The 13,720-nt window shown below is 36.2% G+C and overlaps 1 protein-coding gene across 1 annotated transcript in view; it reads right to left on the bottom strand.

The window, feature by feature from the left end:
* LOC115627836 (ataxin-2 homolog) overlaps positions 1 to 13,720 on the bottom strand; it is a 54,680-nt gene that overhangs the window by 4,441 nt on the left and 36,519 nt on the right. Inside the window, exon 3 of the mRNA XM_030523723.1 lies at positions 7,869 to 7,952. The gene's annotated coding sequence lies outside the window, so the exon portion shown is untranslated. The remainder of the gene's footprint in view (positions 1 to 7,868; positions 7,953 to 13,720) is intronic.

Below are 13,720 nucleotides of genomic sequence, written 5' to 3'. Positions count from 1 at the left end.
ACTGGCAAACGCTGCGTATACTTAATATATTATCTTCTCCCTCTTGTAGCTTAAGGGCTTACGACAAAATCAAGCTGAAATGCAATTAGTTTTGGGGGTTTCTTCATTACAAATTTATTACAAATTCTATTAAAATTTGATGGCTGTTGGTCAGGCCAATTGAAAATTCTGGGTGGAGGGGTACAAAATATTTGTTCAAAATGTGCGGAACAGGTTGACAAACAAGGGTTTTAAATTTCGCATGAAGTAAATTAAATTTAAATATTTATCATGGATGAAAAGACTAACAAAAATCGATTAATCGACTGTTGTGGTGGTAGTTTTAGGTTTAAAAAAAAAGATTCAAACTAAAATAAAAGTGGTTAATTATATATCGGATTAGACTATCCTACACTAATATTATGCAGCCTTTTCCATTAATAACTTCCAATGAGACTATATGCTGTTTCCAGCCGAATTGTTATACCTGAGAATTTGTGTCGGATTTATAGAACTTTTGCGTGAATTTTATTAGATAGTCATACGCCTAATAACAAATCAATAAATATTATTCAGTGTATTGAAACCTTGGTTGTCAGTTCTTGGTAATCCCTGACCTTTGCATTTTCATTTTATTTCGCTCTAATGCCATTTTAAAATACCTTTTATTTGTATGCATTTTAATTTGCTTTTAGCAGACAACCCCCGGAACTCTACGCGATAAGCACAAACACAAACAAGCCAGAAAAACGACAAACAATAGTAACAAAAACAAAAAAGCCAACTTGCTATCGATTTTCAGTCTTGTTAAGGCCACTCACTAGCTTGTGTGTGCGATGAAAACTATTTTCCATTTTGCGCCATTGTTGGCGTCCAAAATATAAAAAGTTGATTAAACCCATCAAATATTTTCCAGACAACAGAAGCGTGTTGAATTTTATCGTTTAACCAAAACGGATTACTGCCACATTCACAAACTAATAAATAATCCCGTCCAAAATACTAGTGGCGGAGGAACATTGAACTCAACCATTCATCAATTATTCAATGTTTGCTTGCGTATTAAAAATAAATTATATGGTTTCTATCTACGTAATCAGAAATCGATGTAGATGTTTTTATAAGGGTGTTCATATCTATATACTTATATATATATAATATTCTTCGTGCAGCAAGTCAAAATCAATTCTTAGCTCAAAGTTTTGGAAACATCAAACGAGCCACATCAAATACTTAACCAAGAACAAAACGAGAATTCCTTCTTTCATATATTTCTTGCCAAATTTTGTGTAATTATTGGTTATAATACAATCCAAGGCATGTTCACTATAATTTGTTTATTGCAAAGTGAGAAAAGTTAACAAATAAATAATTTACATTACATTTGACATCATTATTCAGTTATAAGAAAGTAATTTATAATTTAAAGCTGTTAACATTTTTCAAAATACATTGTTCCTTTAAACTACTTACAAGTCCCATAAATGAATAATGTTTTGTCATTTGATTGATTTACCACGATAGCATATGTTGTCGTTGGTTTGAAATTGTTAAATGCATTATAAATCAGTTGCGTGTGCGCTGCTTTTTGGATGATCAATAAAACGTTAAATGGTTGAACTAATGCATTGTGTTGACAGGACACAGATATTGTTCCGTCAGTCGAGTATGCCAAATATTTAGTGTGTGTAGGTCAAAGCTTGCTGACCTATACAAAAAAAAAAAAAAAACATTTTTAATTCCAATTTCAGTTCCGCTACGCTTATTACGAACATGCCATGTTTTGCGAAGTTGATTAGTATTTCGTATTCGATTTCCAGCTATCACTTAGATACGAGTATTGAGCAAATGCCACGGCGCGGAGCATTTTTGAATAATGACGCACTCGAAAGCACTCAAAAGTACTTTGTATGCATACACATGCCTAATTAAATAACTCGATAACTAAAAGCGTTCCATAGAGCCAGAGTGCGCTGGAGTATGTTGGAGAACGAGCGTGCAATTGCATTTCAATTACGTCTATACAGACACTGCTCTCAATAATAGGGCAGCACTCTGAAGCGCTAAGCTGTTTAGGCTTAAGTCGGCTTAAGCTGCAAATGTGGCACAGAGCAGGGTACAGTGTGCTGGAAATGGCGAGGAAGTGGCGGCCCCAAGACAACGAAGACCTGTTGTTGAAGAATTCCAATAATCGAAATGCGGTTTAATTAATGTGCCGTGCACATAATATTAAATGCTGAAGACACAACATGTACAATGGAAATTAAATTGATTTTTAAAGTGGAATGTGTGGCTGCCTTCTTGCACTCTCGGCTGATCGACAAGTGACATTATAAGGGGTTCGGGGGTGAAAAGTGAGAGCTAATTGCACGTGAATTAAAGGAACACGCAATGTCGGACATTTGACAGTTTGTGGTGCAAACATTTGCAGAAAGTTCACCAAGTAAAACATAGAATTCAGTGTAAATAACTTTGTTTGTGTGTGTGCGTGTGTGTGTTTATGCGTGTGCGTCCGTGTGTTTACACTGAATGGGCGCAGTCATTGAGCTGCTTTCAGTTGCTTCAGTTGGCGTCAGTTGGGCGACCAAACAAAAGTCTCACTACATGACCGCGGCACTCGCCCTGGACTGCCCCTTTTCGCCCACATTGGTTGCATGTGTCGACAATTGTCGACTGCTTGTACGTGAGTGCAGCTGTTTACAGTTAGCCCCACATGCTGGCATGCAGTTCGCAAGCATTTTAGAAATGTAAGCAGCTTCAGAGTCAGCCAAAAGGGCTTTGTTCCGCATGCGCCTGCATGGTATGCAACACTTTTTGTGCAAACCGCTCTGGCATGCAAAATTGCACACACACACATGCACATCCACACATAGATACATTAAAAACAATAGACGACTTTTGAATTAGGATGAACCTAATTTGTTGGTCTAGCAGGAGAAATATTTCCCTTTCAAATATTCATCACATTGCCAAAATATTTTCCATATCATTCAAAAGTAAATGAAATTTCTATGCCAATCAAAAAACTTTTCTGCAGTATGATTTATCAATGGTGAACAAATTTACCCATGAAAGGGAGAGAGAGAGAGAGAATGAGAAGAGACGATTTATTAGCTAAGCTCTAATAATTCTTTCCACATACCTCGGCAATTAGTTATTATTGTAATTTGATTAGATTTCTTAGATTATTAGATGCTTTTAATAATTTTTATATATTTCCGATGTCGACATTGTTGACATAAATAAATAAATAAATAAAAAAAATATAAATAAATAAATTAAGTCGTTCAGTCGAATGCAGGAAGCCTTAGATCATATACGCTTTATGGTGTTCTATTTAAGTTTTTTCATTACCGTTTTGAATTGTTTTTAAATAATCAATGAAGTGAAAAGCTTTACATTGCAAGTATAGGCAAAAAATATTTACTACCGTCTCTTTATCTATCAATGTGCTGATTTAAGTAAAGCTTACCCCCCAGACAGATCCGAGAAATTTGTTCGATTTGAAAAACTGTAAAATATATTCTATTCGCATTCGACAAATTTACAACTTACAAGTATTTAAAATGTACCTAATAAACATTTTAAAAAAGTTGTAAATTATAAAATATAGTCTCAAAAAGGAACAGAAAATGTCGTGCATGATATATGACTGTGAATATATGAACGGTTTTACGATGAACGGTGGCTATAGCCGGAGCCGGAAGACTTGCTTCTTTCTTTAGAGGATAAATTAGTACTATATACTATATTCGATAAGTATTTTGCAAGTAGAAATGTACCAATGAAGTTTCAACTAGGGGTTTTTAGAGCTCTTAACTCAATTATGTCTCTATGTAGAAATAAGAAAATAAGAACATTGACGACCAGAGATCATAACCAACCCGGTTATCGAGAAAATAAATAAATGTTTGATAATTGCAATGCGACTAGCCTTACCCGCAGTTTCTTCCTTCTCTAATGTTATATCGTAGCTTACCTCAACCCCTAGATTTGCAAAAATATTTGCATACGTTTGTACTTATGATAATTTTTTGAATATGTGTTTAATATTATGCCTATTTATTAATCAAATTTCTGCTAAATTGCGGTAATTTTTCCCAGACATTCGCTCACACACGCCATTGCCAAAAGCTTTTTCCAATACCTTCACATATTTGTCGATTATTTACGTAATTAAAATGACATAATATGTTCATAACGAGCTCCCAATCAACCCAAAACTGCATTAAATACCTCATATAGTAATATCCGTGGCACACACTTGTGCGCTGATTGACTTTTAAATAGTTTCACGCATACATGTATACATACATATGTATATCCCCTCAATGCATTATAATCTCATTTAAATACGTTTTGGGTCCCTTTCAATTTTCATGATACACCTAAAATTTTCGGCATTTGAAACGAATCAAATATGTATGTATGTGTTGGAGGAAGCCACTTAAATGTCATGCATCATGGAAATTGATGTGAATAAATTATAATAAAAACTTGCACGCTGTAATAATTCAGATTAAAAAGTATTTATACGCATGGCAGCAACAACATGATGCGCAGAACTTTAATGCCATTGGTTGTGGGACGGGAAAAATAAAGCGCATTGGGCCAGAGGCTTATGCCGCATTGTCGTCCTCCTGTCTGAATATCTTTCTGTATATAGCCGGCACTTGTATGTGTATGTGTGCCTTGCGCTGATTTCACTATAATAAATTGACATTTTTCGGACATGTCTCTGAAGTGGCTGCCAGAATGCCAGACAAGCGGACGGCCTGTCTGTTTGTCATTTCAGTTTGTTTGCTATTCCGGCATGCGATTTGCGTTGCAGAGTAAAAAAATAAAAAAAAAAACATTTCATATATAGAATATAAAAAAGGGAATTTTGTCACTTGGCAAGTGGTTGCTCTCTCTGTTGATTTTTGGATAGTTATCTTTAATAAAATGGATTCAGAATGATGGGGAACTTACTGAAAACATGTTGGGACATCTTTTTCCTCACACATTGCAAATTATATTATAAATATTGATATTTCGGACATCTAAAAGACATACCCAGTATGTAAATATCATATATCGCCTACTTTCCCTTAAGCTGAATGAAAATATCGCGCTCTCTTGACCGCAGCGTTATAAAAGAAAACAGACTACTTAAACATAAGTTTTATCTGCACTTCAAAGTTTTTCTTTGCGTTCTGTAAACTTGAATGTTTTATCCTTGCTGTTTAGCTTAATGTTCAGCAGGCGTTAGGCTGAAAAGGTTTCCTTAGAATGCAACATACTTATCTTTTTCGACCCCTCAGATAATCCAGCTTTGGCAATGTCCAGTGCAAGTCAATGCTATTACACAGAGCTAAAGGCGACTACGCACCCAGCATGACAGCTTCAACAAATCTTCCTTACAAAGTCTAGCAGAGACAATCGGCAGGGCGCCTGAGGCAAAGCAGTGCAACAAAACAGCCAAACAACACAGAGAACAAGCAAAAACAAAGCAAATAAACAAGATAAACAAACACAGGAGACAACAGGAGGAGCAAATGGGGGTGGGGGTGCTACAGAAACAAGAACAACAACAGCAACAGTAACAACAACAGCAAGGGCGAAACGAGCTCAGTAGCGAGCACATAATGAGCATAATGGGAGGGCTACGAGCATGCACATGAGTGGGCTAGAGCTTTTTGTGTGTGTTAAAATAAGCGCCACTTTACGTGCACGCACACACCCATAAACACACATGTCACACCCCCACACATACACACACACACACACACACACATGCGACCGCAGTTGCTGACTGCAGGCCGCCCCTCAATGCGTTTAAGTGCATAAAATGCCGACAGCCAACTGCTACCCTGGATGCCACTGAGGCTGATTCTGCTTCTGCTTCTGCTGATGCTGATGGTGATGGTGATGGTGATGCCACAGCCATAGTAGAAAACGAGGGCAAAGGCACGTCGCCAACCATTTAGAGTAATCTTGAAGCTGTTTATTTATATATCTCAAGGGTTGCACGTAACAATGCCAACCAAAGCTCCATACACTCGTGTGTGCACCTTCACATTCGGGCATGAGGTGACAGTGCCTGTGTCGGAGTCGGAGTCCTGCCACCCCCACTAAACGCGGCTAAACTGCAGCAACTACGAGGCTAAGCTTTGTTCAGCTGGAAAGCGACGGGTTTTGCGTCTAAGTCGACAAAGATTGATAGACGCAGAAGGTTGCATTAAAAGCGTTCACCAAACAGCTATGTGTAGGGAAACCGAACTAATATTTCTGAACATATGTATGTGCATTGGAAATTAGAAGAGTGCTCAGCATATATTTATCAGCTGCGACTTTAAATTTCGTAATTAAAGATTAAACAGTGGGATATGAACCAACGAATAGTACAAGTTGACACTAGAGTAATATTTTTAGTATTTGTGAAACGTTTACTAAATAGTAATTCATTTAAAGTCTACAACTAAAACAACTGACGTTTTCGTTTTATCTAAAGAAGTGCACGAACGGGCAAATCCATCTTAACTAAAATATTCGATAATAATGAATAATCCGCACTTTTATACTATACACATATGTAGAAAAACAAATTAACTGATTTAACACAGTGTTACAATTGGAATTACTTCATTGTTTAACTTGAAATATAGTTATCTAACCACAAAGAAATAAATAGAAAAACTATTCGGAATCTATATGGCACTCTGAGCAGCATTTGAACATCAGAATCTAAGACAACAACTCAACTTAATAAAGACAAAACATGTGTAGTTGAGGAATCCTTACATGTCTCATTGTCTTTATTATTATTATATTAAACAATGGCTTGTATTCCATAATAAAACTATGAGTAATCAACGCTTCCATTGCTGCTTATCGAAGTAAACTCCATACTTCAATTTTCTTCCATACATTCAGGTATTAGTCACTATTCAATTTCCACACACCATATGCTCGCAAATATTTTACCACACTCCACTAATCTGCGGCTGTAAGGTACACAGGTAAGACTTGGAACTCGTATAGCTATTGGCATAAGCTGTATGCTTCAGTAAATTTGTATTAAAGCTAGCGGAAATTAAACACACAAAAGCTTTATAATCTTAACGCACACATGAGCACATCCTGGCCGGAACTCTAACTATAGTTGCATGTATGTGTGTTTGAAAATATTTGTTTATACTTAGCAAACTAGTGTCTCCCCAATTTTCTAAGCAAAATTCAATTTTGTGCGATATTTTTTCAGCATTCTCGATGTTCGACATTAAAATATGTGTCTATGATTTAAGGAAGAAAATAGCTTCTACTTTAGATTCATTTAAACAAAAAAGTTGAGTAAAACAAAGTGTTCTCAAAATGGGAAAACAAATGTATACAAAAATTAGGTTATATATTTTAAAAATAGTATATCCCTTTACCCTTTGGGTTCAGGGTATAATTAACGAAATCTGTTAATGTAATTTTCAAAATTTGAAATAGACTTGTTATGATTGTTCGCACCTCAATTTAAATTGATTTAATTGCAATTTAACTGCCATTTAGTTAAATTACAAAAAAGGTATTGAACATCCATAGCCGCGCCAAACTAGAATATATTTTCTATTATTTCGATTTAACGTGTTGTTATAGAAACATTTTTGGCAATAAAAAAGCTTTAGCCGGAATAAGTTTTAAGCCCGAAAATGTTGTTAATTCTCGCTGTCTACCATTTGGGCAGTTTAGAAGATTCCATAATGATTATTCTTAAAGCTTTTCAGTTATTCTCCTTTGACTTGGGTACGAAGTTCATTTAACTTATGAACTATTTAGCTTGCTATATATGCTGAGAAACATTTTTAAGCGTGATTTAAGGATAGGTAATTTGTCTTAGAAGGACTGCTTTGTGCACTCACCAAAAGTATTTCAAGCCAGCTCAACTGCAAAATGTCCAACTTGCGGGCCCTTGGCAACCTGTTTGCCGCCGAGACACGTGCCACCTGCAAAAGATAAGCCAGTTAGATGGGCCAATTAATAAATGAAATGAAACTAGCGCATCTCACTAGTCCCACCGACCCTTAGCCAACGTACGAGCAGATTCGTAGATAGACGAACAGGCAGACAGCCAGATATACACACGTACGCATATTTTTACACATTTTGTTGGCTGTTGCACTCAAATTGAAAATTGTTAACGGCCTGCTCGAGTCCCAAGCGCCCAGAACATGGCCCAAAACAAAGCAACACACAAGCACAGATGTAAAGAATTCTTAAAGCAAATTGAACATGCGGCAGAAAAAAGGTGCGGGGAGGGGGGGAGTCGAATGCGAATGCGAATGCTACGGATGGCTCTCAAAGTATTCCCCAGCATGTGTTGGACCCGCCAGCCGCAAATGATGGAAATCACTTAACAAAACACAGACGACAATGATGACGGCGCCAACGACAAGGAGAAGAAAGATGGCACACAGCTAATATGCCGGGCGGGTTGACATATACATAGACATACATACATACATACATACATACATACATATATGAATGAATGAATGAATCAGTATTTGTCTACGGCTGTGTGCGTGTATGTGTTTTTCTGTCTTTAATGAGCCTTTGTCTGCTGCATACTTTTTGGCAATAGTGCGGCTTGTGCCTTGCGTCTTGGGCTTTGTTCAAATATTTGCCTAGTGGCAGGAAAATGGCAAGCCAAAAGGCACCATTGCGCTCATTGTTGGCTCAGAAAGCAGCTGTGGCCTTTGTAGATATGGGTACAAAGCGGCCGCCAGCCTTTTCATTCCACGTTTACATGGCGTATGCGCAATATTCACACAATACATTCATTTCCCAGTCACAAAAAGTCGTGTTCCCCAAACGTAAGTGCACGGAAATGTTGTTCTTTTGTTAATGTTTATATGTTAATTGGTGCTGTCAGATTTGTGATGGTGGCACGGCCTTAGATTCTCACACAACACTTTTTTTTAGGATTTAAATGAAATTTTTGACATATTCAATATGTCCTTTCAGCAACAGTTCAGACAAAGGCAATAGCATAGGAATTACTTAAATTTTAAAATTTGCATTTATTTTTTACTGCACTTTTCTCCTTCCACAGTCATCCAACGAAAATTTATTTTCAAAAATTTAATAAATACTTTATGTCTGACGCCCACTATGAGGAAATAATCGTTGATGATCGACATATAAATATTTATTTAAACGAACTTGAAATAACTCGCAAATATTTGGCACCAAAAACTAATACATATAAATATATTTCTTAAAACAATATATTTCTGTATTCAGTAGTTTTCGTTGCAATCAATTTACTATCAAATATAATGGTTTTTACATCTCGTAAATGCAATGTTTATACAATTTTCCGTTTGAGAAAATATAGAATTTATTGTTATTTATCATTTTTCAATGAAGGCTTCAATATAAGTACAACATAAAAGAAGAACTGGCAAACGTTCTTAACGTAATAACCAACAGTTCTGATGAGGAAATACAGTTGATGGGAAAATCGTAATTGGCAATCGTTTCAATCTACATATTTGTTTAATTTATTTTCTTTATTCATGATTATGAAACTTGACACTCGCAGTCATTAATCATTGCGCTCAGCAGGTATAATTGGCAATCCAAAACACAAATCACGAATTTAATTACTTTATCATAGCCCTACAATTAATACAATTAATATTCGTGCATGGCAGTCCATTAACTTTTGAATTTATAAGGTATTTGATATGATTTCTTCCACGAAAAGTGAAATCGACAATTGAAAAAGCAAAATATATATTTTTGGGGTTCTACTAAATGCGACGTTATGGAGAGAATATTTTACTATATAGAAAAATATATATTTTTTATTTGCGTCAGGTCGCTAAACATATTATTATTTACATACTTAAATTTATTAAATACAGCATGACCATACTCGTAGATATTATTTCGTTGAATGCACACAATGATTTATTCTGGCATTTATTAGCAGCATTAGATAAGTTATATAATTGCTTCCTCATGGCTCCCATGCCATATTAGTTTCTGTTAAATGTTACGTTAAAGCGTTTCCGCATTACTACTCCCTCAAACTTGTATTATCCTCGACCACACAAAATATCCTCATCGTCGTGCCTTACACGGCTCGGTACACAAATCACTTTGACGCTGGCCAAGCGCTGACCACAAGCCCCACAGCGATTTGCTTAAGGTTCAATCAAACGAGTTAATAACTTCCGCAATGTGGCCAAAATTAACCATAATTTTGCCCAGACATCGCACACTAAACTGACCTATTACCCATGGCCGTTGGTTTATGCGCCTGAATGCGCCAACGTGTGGCAGTGGCAGCGACAGTGGCAGGGGCAGGAGCAGGGGCAGAGGCAGGGGCAGAGTTGTAGTATGTCGGCCCAGCCAACGGGTGGACTTAAAATGGTAATTTTAGCGCTTGTCTCCAGGGAGCGGCTGAGGGACACGAACAACAGCTACAACAGCAATCAGCACACACGAAAAATGCCAGAGCACATGTCACATTTGCCACATGAGTTGACGTTACTCATTCATCATGGCGATATGGCTGGCGGCTTTCTTGGCCACATGAGTCTGAATGCGACTGCGAGTGGGGCTGCGGTTCAAGGTGAGCTGAGCAAGGAAGGCATTTGTTACACCTTAACCAAAATTTAATTGCTGCCATGTTGCAGAACTTTAATTATAATGCAGGGTCAAAGTGCCTCCGAGCACACACTCACACACTCACGCACACACACACAGGCATACGCTTGAGCTGAAGCGTCCATTTTATGTGCCACACAATACAATATTTATTACTGGCCAGGTAGTAGCCAGCAAGTAGTCAAGCAGTCCGCTCGCTCTGTGCGTGTTGGTGCCCCTGTGACCCCTGTGCAGCCATATTATAGATATGTAAATAGACGCAGGCACACATACGACATGCGTTTATACATATGTACATATAATGTTATATACTTATATATGTATGTATTTGTTTATATGTCGCATGACTAAATTTAGATATGCAGGATCGATAAAAACGTGGCACGCACGCATTTTTAGTGCCAAGCTCCGCACCACACCGCCACACATGCAAGTCGAGCCAGTTGAGCCGCACAAAGGTCGCGCTTTGTTATAATTGGCAAAAGATAGCATAGAGAAGGCTCAGTGTGTGCAGCCATTTGTTAGGTTTGCTTTTTTAATAGAATTAATGCTCAGATTTAGGCCGTGACAAGACATTAAAAAGGGCCCACCAATATACATTCCCATCACATTATTCTTAGATCTCAATCCGCTGATGTACACGAAAGACTACAACAAATAACCATTTTGATGTTATTTAAATTATTAATGCCTATAAAATGATCACATCATTATTGGTTGCGTGTCGAAAATTGTAAGCAGCTTTTCTTTCAAAACTGGAAGGACTTTCTTGTAGGCTGCGTAAGAATCAACAATGAATAAATCAACAATTTTGCAATTGGTTAAGTACATATAAGAAACTACTTATAACATTCGAGTATTTAAGAATATATGTTTACAATATTTGATTCAACCTTTTCAACATTTTTGAAATTTTCTTTAGGTCTGGTTGTGGTTAAATGCTTCCGAGTATTATATATGTATATGGTATATAAATATATATTATGTTCCTGTGCAATTAATTGATTACCTCCTCTAACAAACTTGGCATTTTTGCATGAAATATTCGCGACAACAATTACAATTCGGAACAATTCAGCAGAAAGATCGGCAAAATGCGGAGCTTCAATTGTCTCTTTTCTATTATAAATATTTATTCCACATTTTCTTCTCATGCAGATTACAAATCGAAATTGGCTAGTTAGAATTTTCAATAGAAATCGCACACCAATAAAAATGAATTTATATTGCTTCGAGTAAATTCCGGTTTATTTCAATGCAGAGACAGAATTCACATATCTGTGACATAGTTAATATTTGAATTTGTTAAAGAAAGAACTTTTACCTCAATTAAGCTGAATGTTATTTTAGCAGCTGCCACAAAAATTGCTTTCAATAAAAATGCAGTTTTTGTTAATCAAGAATTTCCTCTGTGGAATGGCAAACAATTTTTAGACGCATAAATACAACAGCAAAACCACATTTTGTACATTTAATTGCATTTCAAAATATGATTTTCTACCGCATTTTTATTCATTGATTATTGATTCAATAAGTATTGCTTTTGAAGTGCTGCTTGTGGGAAATTTGTCAATTTATTTCTGAGTCAATAACATGGATATTAAATGTATTTATTTCTAACATTTGTCCATTTGAAAGTGAAAATTTTGTTTTGATATATTATTTATAAATGTATACGTATAAATAGTACAAGTATGTACCATCAAATGGAGAGTAAGTATTTGTTTCTATGGTAGCACTAAACAGTGAAATATTTGTTCTACTTAGCTCATTTTTTTCTTTATCCGCTACAAAGCAGTTACAATATATAGGAATTTAAAATTCCTCCATAACTCTCGGGCTCTCTCTAGGCAGGAACATGAATTTGTAGTTTCTTAGAGCTACTTCTGACTACAACACCTAATGCAAATAATTAAATATTTTATAATTAATTTGTATTTTACAATTTAAACTCTATTTAAACATCAGCACCAGCCTGACATTACTATGGACTTATGGATGAATAACTTTGTTCCAATAGGTAGGTAGGTGCTGTAGACACAAAACACAAGTAAATAAAGTAGTCCATTTAAAAGTTTTCCATCCAATAGCCCTGCGAATATTTCTAGCCGTGGGCAAATAATCGAATGAAGCTACGAGTATGTTCATACTTTAGCTCGGTGTATATATCTAGATGCGTGGCGCCGAAACACCTGTTTCCATATGCTTTATAACAATTAGGCTAATGACAGCTTTCAGCTTTTATAACCACACAAACATACATATTTATATCGACGAGTGTATATAAATAAACAAATGTATGCATAAGAGTTTAGCTCAGAAATTGAGAGAATTGAAGCAATTATTTTCATATCAACTACTCAGGCATTCATAGCGAGGCAATATTCTTGCTAAGTAGGTTAAGAGACTGAAATATTTATGAGCATACAAGTATATTGATTGAATAATTGGGCAACATTTAAAATCACACTCACACACACACTTATGGTTTTATTTGGAAATTTGTGCCATTTGCATTGCGTATAAATTTAACTATCAATTAGTACATATAGTATAATTTGCGTTGATGTTTTTGAACAGATCGTGAGCATAAACTTGATGCGGGCCTTGCTTTAAATAAGACAAATCGCAAAATGCAAAATGCAGCACAGACAGCCAACAAGGGGAAGAACACACAAACACGAAAGGGTAAAGGCAACAGCAACACAAGCAGTGGAAAAGAGTGACTTAATTAATTATTTATGCGCTGCTTGTTAACACTTTTTAACATTTTTCAACCATGTTGTTTTTTTTTCGCTTTCGAGTTCCGTAGCGGCGCCAGGCCAAGTGGTGCCTAACCGGACTGTCCGGGTCATGGAATGCTCGCCTCTGGTCATTTCACTGAGCATGGCTAAAATAGGGTTAAGTGTGTATGAGCAGAGAACATGGCTAAACTAAAATAAAAAAAAAAGAGAATAAGAACAAACACAGAGTTGAAAATAAAAATTGGGGCAGCTGGCAAAGCTGGCAAATGAAACAAATGGCAAATGTAATTTATTTGACTTGAAATTAGCAGACAAGTTGGCTTGATTTAAGTCAGTTGCAACATGTATAA

This window comes from Scaptodrosophila lebanonensis, unplaced genomic scaffold (genome assembly GCF_003285725.1).
Source record: "Scaptodrosophila lebanonensis strain 11010-0011.00,11010-0021.00 unplaced genomic scaffold, SlebRS2 tig00000001-arrow-pilon, whole genome shotgun sequence".
Lineage (NCBI taxonomy): Eukaryota > Metazoa > Arthropoda > Insecta > Diptera > Drosophilidae > Scaptodrosophila > Scaptodrosophila lebanonensis.
The sequence above is the reverse complement of the archived record's forward strand: the minus strand, read 5'-3'. Positions and strand labels throughout refer to the sequence as shown.